This window comes from Solea senegalensis, linkage group LG17, assembly GCF_019176455.1.
Source record: "Solea senegalensis isolate Sse05_10M linkage group LG17, IFAPA_SoseM_1, whole genome shotgun sequence".
Lineage (NCBI taxonomy): Eukaryota > Metazoa > Chordata > Actinopteri > Pleuronectiformes > Soleidae > Solea > Solea senegalensis.
In genome coordinates, this window is record NC_058037.1 from 679,271 (window position 1) to 689,119 (window position 9,849).

A 9,849-nucleotide genomic window follows, 5' to 3' on the forward strand; every position below is an offset into this window, starting at 1 on the left:
GTTAAGAAACTTTGCAACAAACACTTATTTGTCTACTCGTCTGTTAAGTGAAATAACATATTACAGATTTTGGTTTTTATTTCATTTTTTGTAAAGTGTAAACTTTTCTGGAAATGGACTTTGAACAAGTTTAGAGACGCAAATAACAATTATCTCCATTACTTCATCATCTTTTTTTCCTCTTGATAAATAATAGATCAGTTGTCAAGGCCAAAATTAAATGATGAAAAATGACAATCGAAGCCCCTGTGTTTTATTTATTCATACACAGCCTATAGGAGTGAGCGCATGCATCGTCACATGGTCCAGATCAGAGTGAGTTCAAGCAGAATATTGACTCTTGTTTTGTGTGTGAAGGGAGACGATTATTCCCACCGGTCGCTCACAGTGAATCACCACAGAGACGATGAAAAGATGAAGATCGTTCACGGCAGTACTGCACGAGTGAATTATCTGTCAACTATGACTAATGTCGGTTATTTTGACAGTTATTTTCATGATGAAATTAAGTACAGTTCATACAGGAGCCAGGAAATAAACTATTATGAATGAGGATTAAAACATTTCAGCAGCAACATAATATAATTGAAACATTTTGATAAAGGGGAAAAAAACTGAAAATAAATATAAATGTGACGCAGTGCTGATGAAGTCTCATGTGATTATGGAGTTTCAAAGCTAAACAAACGTCCATGTCATCGCATGAGGTGACGTCATATTACGTATGTTAATAATAGACTTTTAAGAGTACTCAGCCTTGTACCTTCATTCAGACACATCACAGAGGAAAAGCTGCTGACACGACACCAGGCCTGTGACTCCTCCCACCACCACTCACACAGAACCATCATGACAGAAACTGAGCACCAAACACAGCTGACCACAGACACTTTCTAACAACGAAGTGTGGCTTTGGAATGAAAAGGAAAACTTGGCCAGGGTTATTTTTAGTCGGCCTGGAAACTGACAACAGCTGTTTCCAGGCCTTGGGACAATGCCAGGAAAAGTGGAAATGTGAACAGAAAATCAGAAACATATTTATTTGCTCTGCAGAATATTGCAATCACTTCAGTCACTATACATGACGTGCTGCTGCTGCTGCTGCTGCTGCTGCTGCTGCTGCTGCTACTACTGCTGCTGCTGCTGCTACTGCTGCTGCTGCTGCTGCTGCTGCTGCTGCTGCTGTGGGCCTCACCAAGGTTAACATTAGAGTGAAGCAGTCTGCATTCCTGTGCCTGTGCTGTGTGGTTTCAGTGTATTTCAAAGAGTCTGGGTGGAGTAGTGACTCCATTCTGTTGTTTTGATAACATCAGCCTCTGCAGGACGGTGTCTCACGATGCTCGCACTAACTGAGTAAAGTGGCCGAGTCGTTTGTTCAGACAGTAGCGTCATAGCACCAAGAAAACTTTAGAAATTCAAAAAACATCATTCAATGTCAATGGAATATTCATGACAAATCAACAACACAAAACCAAACACTCCCTCACACACACGTGACCTCCGACCTCCAGCGGGTTGACCGAGTCGTGTAAGTCTACGTACACACAATTCAACTGGCTCATCACATCTTTGTGATTCTCCTTAAATCTCTAGTTCTCTTCAAATGTCCACTTTTCCTGGTCTCAAGACTATGGCCTGGAAACAGCTGTGGTCAGTTTCCAGGCCGACTAAACTAAATCCCAAGGACTGTATGTTGATGAGTTATAGTAGATTTTAGATATTAGTGTTTGTCCAATAATCACAACAACAGAAATTCACCACGTTGTAAAGTGCTTTTATCACGATGAGTGATAATATGGTTTATTGTCCCATCACTATTTCTGAGGGTCACTGAATGCACCTCATACACACTCACACACTCACACACTCACATGTTGTTCATGCCTTTAAACGAGCAAACATCTCTGCTGTTGGTTTAGTTTCACTAGTTAACCACTGGGTGTCACTCGGAGTCAAAGGTGATCACATGTTAGCAGGAAGTCAAACTGTAGAGCAGAGAGTCGAGTCCAAGCATCAGCACAACACGAGCCAATGGCAGCACAGTCATCTCCAGGCGATGTCAACGTGATGAACATTTACATTCATATAATTGTTTTAGGTTGTAAAATGTCAATGGGTGGAGCCTGTGTCCATAATCTGTCCATATGTGAAGGCTGTGTTATAATATAGGAGATTTCACTGCTGGATTAACACGACTTAAACACGTGTTTTTCTTTTTAGATTTCTTAAGGACATGCACACGTGGACATGTGCATGTCCTTGCCCTGTGTGTCCTACACGAGGAGGTAATAAAGGTTGTTCCAGATGCTCCGAGGATGATTAGCTCCTTGAGGTCTGGCCCGGTTTTATTTGAAACAGAAAAAAAATTCCAGCTGAACGTAAAACGAAGAGACGTGTGAACGTGAACCTTCATTACACGGTGACAAGGTTACAAACAGGCAGGAAACTGAGCGAGCTGCTTGATGTGAGCCCTGCAGACGTGTGTGCTGACAGATGACCTTCTCTTAATAATGCAGCCGTGTCCAGGACTTGACCCAGCAGCCCCACACACACTTCCTCCTCCTCCTCCTCCTCCTCATCCCCCTCCTCCTCCGCCTCCTGGGCTGAGGATGAATCAACAGCAACTGTTGTACACACATTTATTGTCCCTATGGACTTGTATTTGGACCGTGTCACCTGTTCCTCTTTAGTACGATAAAGAAAAGTGCCATGTTAGATAGTGTGCATGTCCTGCACCTGGTCAATAGGAGGCGGTGAAGTGCAAAGCAGGCATCAGGGTGAGTGACATTGAACTGCCATGTCCAGTGTTCACAGAGCATAGTCTGACACTGAGGTACGAACGCGACCGTCTCTGAACAAACATGAACAGATAATCTCGTCCAGACTTCCTGAGATTACACAGGAAACAGACGACCGTCATCATCAGAAATGAAACTGTTCAGACTGTAACACCAGTAACACGCGTGCCCATCATTTCACAGAAGTCACTGAAGTCACACATGCTCTTACAGACCACAGACGCAGTGTGACAATAACTAAGCTCAGGAGTCCACAAGCAACTCATCTCAGAAAGGACAAAAGAAAACTGCTGCAATCGTGTGTGTGTGTGTGTGCAGATGTGCAGAGACTATAGTGCAAGTATCGCAGCAGCAGCATCATTATGACTCTCTGCAGGATGTGGTTTGAAGCCTCAACTACGTCTTAAAGTAAGTGTTAAGTTTCCGTTAACCTCCCTGAAAACAATATCTCACCAGAGTGAATACATGAAAACAGCAACTTCTTCTTACTCACGGCCTCCTCCACCAGTCCTTCTACAAATAGGACGAGGACGCCGCCTACTCCTCCGCCTACTCCTCCGCCTCCTCCTCCGCCTCCTCTGTACATTTCATTCTCTCTGTTTCATGACAGAGTCAAACTCCCAGGCGCAGGAGTTTGACTCTGTCCTCCCTGCTCTGAGCCGTCTGTCTCAGCCTTTCACATTCACTGCTCTTCTGACACTTCTACAGATCTACAGCATCTACAACAGATCTACAACAGATCTACAGCAGATCTACAGCAGATCTATCTAGATCTACAGATCTACAGCAGATCTACATCAGATCTACAGCAGATCTACAGATCTACAGATCTACAAGATCTACAGATCTAGATCTACAGCAGATCTACAACAGATCTACAACAGATCTACAGCAGATCTACAATAGATCTACAGCAGATCTACAACTACAACAGATCTACAGCAGATCTACAGATCTACAGCAGATCTACAATAGATCTACAGCAGATCTACAACAGATCTACAGCAGATCTATCTACACAGATGATCTACAACAGATCTACAGCAGATCTACAACAGATCTACAGCAGATCTACAGCAGATCTACAGATCAGATCTAGATCTACAACAGATCTACAGCAGATCTACAGATCTACAGCAGATCTACAACAGATCTGAGATCTACAGCAGATCTACAACAGATCTACAACAGATCTACAACAGATCTACAGCAGATCTACATCTACAGATACAGATCTACTACAGCAGATCTTCTAGACAGCAGATCTACAACAGAACTACAACAGATCTACAGATCAGATCACAGCAGATCTACAGCAGATCTACTACAGCAGAACTACAACAGAACTACAACATCTACAGCAGATGTACAACAGATAGATCTACAACAGATCTACAGCAGATCTACAGCAGACAACAGATCTACAACAGATCTACAGTAGATCTACAACAGATCTACAACAGATCTACAACAGATCTACAGATCTACAGCAGATCTACAACAGATCTACAGCAGATGTACAGCAGATCTACACTACACAGTAGATCTACAACAGATCTACAACAGATCTACAGCAGATCACAGATCACAACAGATCTACACAGATCTAGGATCTACAGATCTACAGCAGATCTACAACAGATCTACAGCAGATTCACAGCAGATCTACAGCAGATCTACAGATCTACATCAGATCTACAACAGATCTACAACAGATCTACAGCAGATCTACAACAGATCTACAGCAGATCTACAGCAGATCTACAACAGATCTACAGCAGATCTACAACAGATCTACAGCAGATCTACAGATCACAGATCTAGATCTAGCAGATCTACAGATCTACAACAGATCTACAATCTACAGATCTACAGCAGATCTACAATAGATCTACAGATCTACAACAGATCTACAGCAAGATCTACAATAGATCTACAGCAGATCTACAGCAGAACTACAACAGATCTACAGCAGATCTACAACAGATCTACAGCAGATCTACAGCAGATCTACAATAGATCTACAGCAGAACTACGACGATTACGTCAGTCTAAATGAATCAACTCCACCCACTCATGCTAATACCCATATACCTAGAAGCTCAGGCCGAGGAGGAGGAGTAGCAGCCATTTTTAATACTAGATTATTAATCAATCCCAAGCCCAAACCAGGATATACATCGTTCGAAAGCCTTATTCTTAATCTATCTTATCCTAGTTGTAAATCACAGAAACCAATTATAATAGTCACAGTTTATCGTCCACCTGCACCTTATTCAGAGTTTCTATCAGAGTTCTCTGAGTTCTTATCTGAGTTGGTGCTTAAAACAGATCAAATCATAATTATAGGGGATTTCAACATCCATGTAGATGTTGACCGTGATAGTCTTAGCTGCGCATTTAACTCGCTGTTGGAATCAATAGGTTTTATTCAACATGTTAATAAACCAACTCATTGCCTTAATCACACCCTCGACCTTGTTTTAACTTATGGTATTGATATTGATAACTTAAACATAGTTCCTCAAAACCCTCTCCTTACTGATCATTATTTACTCACATTTAATTGTTCAATAATGAACTACAATAACATAAATAAGAAATACAGCTACAGCCGGTGCCTGTCTGATAATAATATTAATACATTCAAAGAGACAGTGCAACCTTTATTTAACTCGGTGCCATATGTCAGTACATCTGAAGGTACCTTTTGTGATTTTACCCCCGCCCTCATAGATAACCTTGTTGATAGTACAGCAGCCTCACTGCGTACTACATTAGATCGTGTTGCCCCTCTGAAAAAGAAAGTGGTGAATCAGATGAGACGAGCACCATGGTTTAACTCCAATACTCGTGCTCTTAAACAGACGTTACGTAGATTAGAAAGAAAATGGCGTTCCAGTAACCTAGAGGAACTTCATATAGCCTGGAAAGATGGTTTTGTAGCTTACAAAAAAGCCCTACACAAAGCTAGAGTTGCCTATTATTCTTCTCTAATTGAAGAAAATAAGAATAATAATAGATTTCTTTTCAGCACTGTAGCCAGGCTGACACAGAGCCACAGCTCCACTGAACCATCTATTCCTTTAACACTGAGCAGTGATGACTTTATCAACGTCTTTGTGAATAAAATAACATCAATTAGAGAAAAAATTGATCATTTCCTCCCTCATATTGGGACTGACTCACCTTCTAGCACAAAAGCTTTAGAAGCACCAGGTGCACAGTTAGACAGTTTCTCCCCTATAGATCTCCCTGAGTTAACATCGTTAGTTTCATCATCTAAGCCATCAACCTGTCAGTTAGATCCTATCCCCACCAAACTGTTTAAAGATGTGTTTCCTTTAATTAACAACTCTATATTAACTCAAATTAATCTATCCTTATTAACTGGATATGTGCCCCAAACGTTTAAAGTAGCAGTTATTAAACCCCTTCTAAAAAAAGCGACCCTTGACCCAGATATTTTAGCTAATTACCGACCGATATCTAATCTTCCCTTTGTCTCTAAAATCTTAGAAAAGGCTGTTGCCAATCAATTATGTGAATATCTGCGCATTAATGGCCTGTTTGAAGATTTTCAGTCAGGTTTTAGATTAAACCATAGCACAGAAACAGCACTAGTTAAAGTTAGTAATGATCTTCTCTTGGCGTCAGATAATGGTCTAGTTTCTTTACTTGTCCTGTTAGATCTTAGTGCTGCATTTGACACCATTGATCATGATATTCTACTGCAGAGATTGGAGCAGACTCTTGGTATCACAGGTGCTGCCCTCTGCTGGTTTAAATCATACTTATCTGATAGATTCCAGTTTGTTCACGTTAATGATAAAGCCTCATTACAAACACAAGTTAATTGTGGAGTTCCACAAGGCTCAGTGCTTGGGCCTATACTTTTTACCTTATATATGCTTCCTCTAGGGAACATTATTAGAAAGCATAACATACACTTTCATTGTTATGCAGATGACACACAGCTATATCTATCGATGAGGCCGGATGAAATAAATCAGGTTGTTCAACTCCAGGAATGTCTCAGAGACATTAAGTCCTGGATGACCTGTAACTTTCTACTTTTAAACTCAGATAAAACTGAGGTCATTATACTCGGCCCTAAACACCTCAGAGAAAAACTTTCTGCCCACATTGTCACTTTAGATGACATCACCCTGGCTTCCAGTTCCACTGTGAGGAACCTTGGAGTTACTTTTGACCAGGAAATGTCATTTGATTCACACATAAAACTAATTTCCAGAACAGCCTTCTTCCACCTGCGGAACATTATGAAAATTAGAAACATTCTGTCTTTACAGGATGCTGAAAAACTAGTTCATGCTTTTGTTACATCTAGATTAGATTACTGTAACTCCTTATTAGCAGGATGTTCTAACAAGTCTGTTAGAATCCTTCAGTTAATTCAAAATGCTGCAGCACGAGTTCTGACAGGAACTAGAAAGAGAGACCATATAACTCCAGTGTTAGCTTCTCTACACTGGCTCCCCATACAGTTTAGAATTAAATTTAAAATCCTCCTCCTCACGTACAAAGCACTTAATGGTCAGGCCCCTTCATACCTGAAAGACCTAGTCTTACCCTATCATCCTAATAGACCACTTAGGTCACAAAATACAGGTTTACTTGTGGTTCCCAGAGTCTGTAAGAGTAGAATGGGAGGCAGAGCCTTTAGCTACCAGGCTCCTCTCCTGTGGAACCAGCTTCCAATGATAGTTCGGGAGGCGGAGCCTCTCTCTGTATTTAAAGTTAAACTTAAAACTTTCCTTTTTGATAAAGCTTATAGTTAGAGCTGGTTCAGGGAAACCTGGACCATCTCTTAGTTATGCTGCTATAGAACTAAACTGCTGGGGGATTTTCCGGTGGTACACGCACATTCACTCTCTCACACTCAGCATTTGATTATGACTTTTTATATGTCATTAACCTTGTCTCTTTCTCTCCCTAGTTTGTGTCTTTCCTTCCTTCCCTCTCTCTCTCTCTGTATTCTCATCATGCAGGTTGCAGGATCAAGATCCAGTTTCCGAGGCTACGCTCATCGTCACCATTATTATTATTTTGTAAATTAAAAAGTCGATATCAGTAACTGTATAAATTTGTAACCTGATACAGTTGTTGTGTATCTGCTGCTGGTCTCCCTCTCTCTCTTCTGTCTCTCCCTCATCTCCCTCTTGTCCTTTCTCTCCCCCCATTTTCTGTCCCCCACCTCTCCACTATCCCCCATTTTTCCTTTCACCCCAACCGGTCGAGGCAGATGACCGCACATCTCTGAGCCTGGTTCTGTCAGAGATTTCTTCCTGTTAAGAGGGAGTTTTTTCTCTCCACTGATGCCTAGTGCTTGCTCATTGTGTGAACTGTTGGGGGTCTCTGCTCTCTTTGATGTTGTCTATGTACAGTGCCTTGAGATAATGTATGTTATGATTTGGCGCTATACAAATAAAATTGAATTGAATTGAATTGAATTGAACTACAACAGAACTACAACAGATCTACAGCAGATGTACAACAGATCTACAGCAGATCTACAACAGATCTACAGCAGATCTACAGCAGATGTACAGCAGATCTACAACAGATCTACAGTAGATCTACAACAGATCAACAGATCTACAGCAGATCTACAACAGATCTACAACAGATCTACAGCAGATCTACAACAGATCTACAGCAGATGTACAGCAGATCTACAACAGATCTACAGTAGATCTACAACAGATCTACAACAGATCTACAGCAGATCTACAGAACAGATCTACAACAGATCTACAGCAGATCTACAACAGACACACAGATCTACAGCAGATCTACAGCAGATCTACAACAGATCTACAGCAGATCTACAGCAGATCTACAACAGATCTACAGCAGATCTACAGCAGATGTACAGCCACAAACATTCTTCATCGCCTATAAAGACAGGACGGGTGCGTTGGATACAGGAGTCACGTCCTTGGTCATCCACAGTCACACGGTTGAACATTTCACTGACGAGAACAATATAGTTTTAGTCAATAATAGTATAATAATAATCGATTTCTCTTATTTTTAACATACACACAGAGTTAAGCGTAGTATGAGTGAGGGTGTGGCTCATTAAGTCGTGATGTTAACTGTGCACGCGTCTAAAGCCTGGACCTTCAGTCACTCAGGACCTCAATGAAGTTCAAACTTCGGCCACACAGGATTTAATTGTCGCACAACATCAACACACTAACTCACCTCCACCTCTTAAATGATCTTTTTCACCTGGATCACGTGCACAGACTGACCACACCCACAAGAATAGACTTCGTCGTCATTCTGAAGCTCGTCTTCATCACGTGCACATGCCCACTGAGCTGCTGCCGTGTAATTGGCTGATTTTTCCACAAAAGTACAGTTGGGCAGCCAGTGAAGTGGCTGCAGAGATACTGACGACTGCAGAGTTAATGATGTGGTTCTATGCTGTGCCCCGCCCCCCTGCACATGCACATGTTTTATTTCACTCTCTTTGGCAAAGTAAAGTTTTTCGATGTCACAAAGTAAACAACTGCAGAGGAGAAATTAAAAAAACAACTCGGCCCTTAAACCTCAGGAGGCGGGATCACATGTGCACCTCAGAAGCAGTTGAGGCACGGCTGCCCATCGCCGACCCGACACTGTCTCTGTCTCTGTAGCGCCGTTGCTAGGTTACCACGTTCCAGAGCATGGTGAGTACGGTGGATCCTTGATGCAGTAACCACGGTGATTTAACAGCCAGTGACAGATGAAGGATGAGGAGATGTAGGTGTGTGTGTGTGAGTGTGTGCGTGTGTGTGTGTGTGTGAGTGTGTGTGTGTGAGCTCTGACATGAGAATACACCGTGTCTTTCCAGGAGACAGTGTGATCCAGCAGTGATCCCTGAGCCACCGTGTCAGCACAGCACGTTCCTGCACACAGAGCAGCAGCATAAGCGGCAGCAGCAGCATAAGCAGCAGCAGCATAAGCAGCAGCAGCAGCAGCAGTGTCTAGACAGCAGCCAGACTTTGACATGCCCCCCCCACACCTGATCACTCTTTGT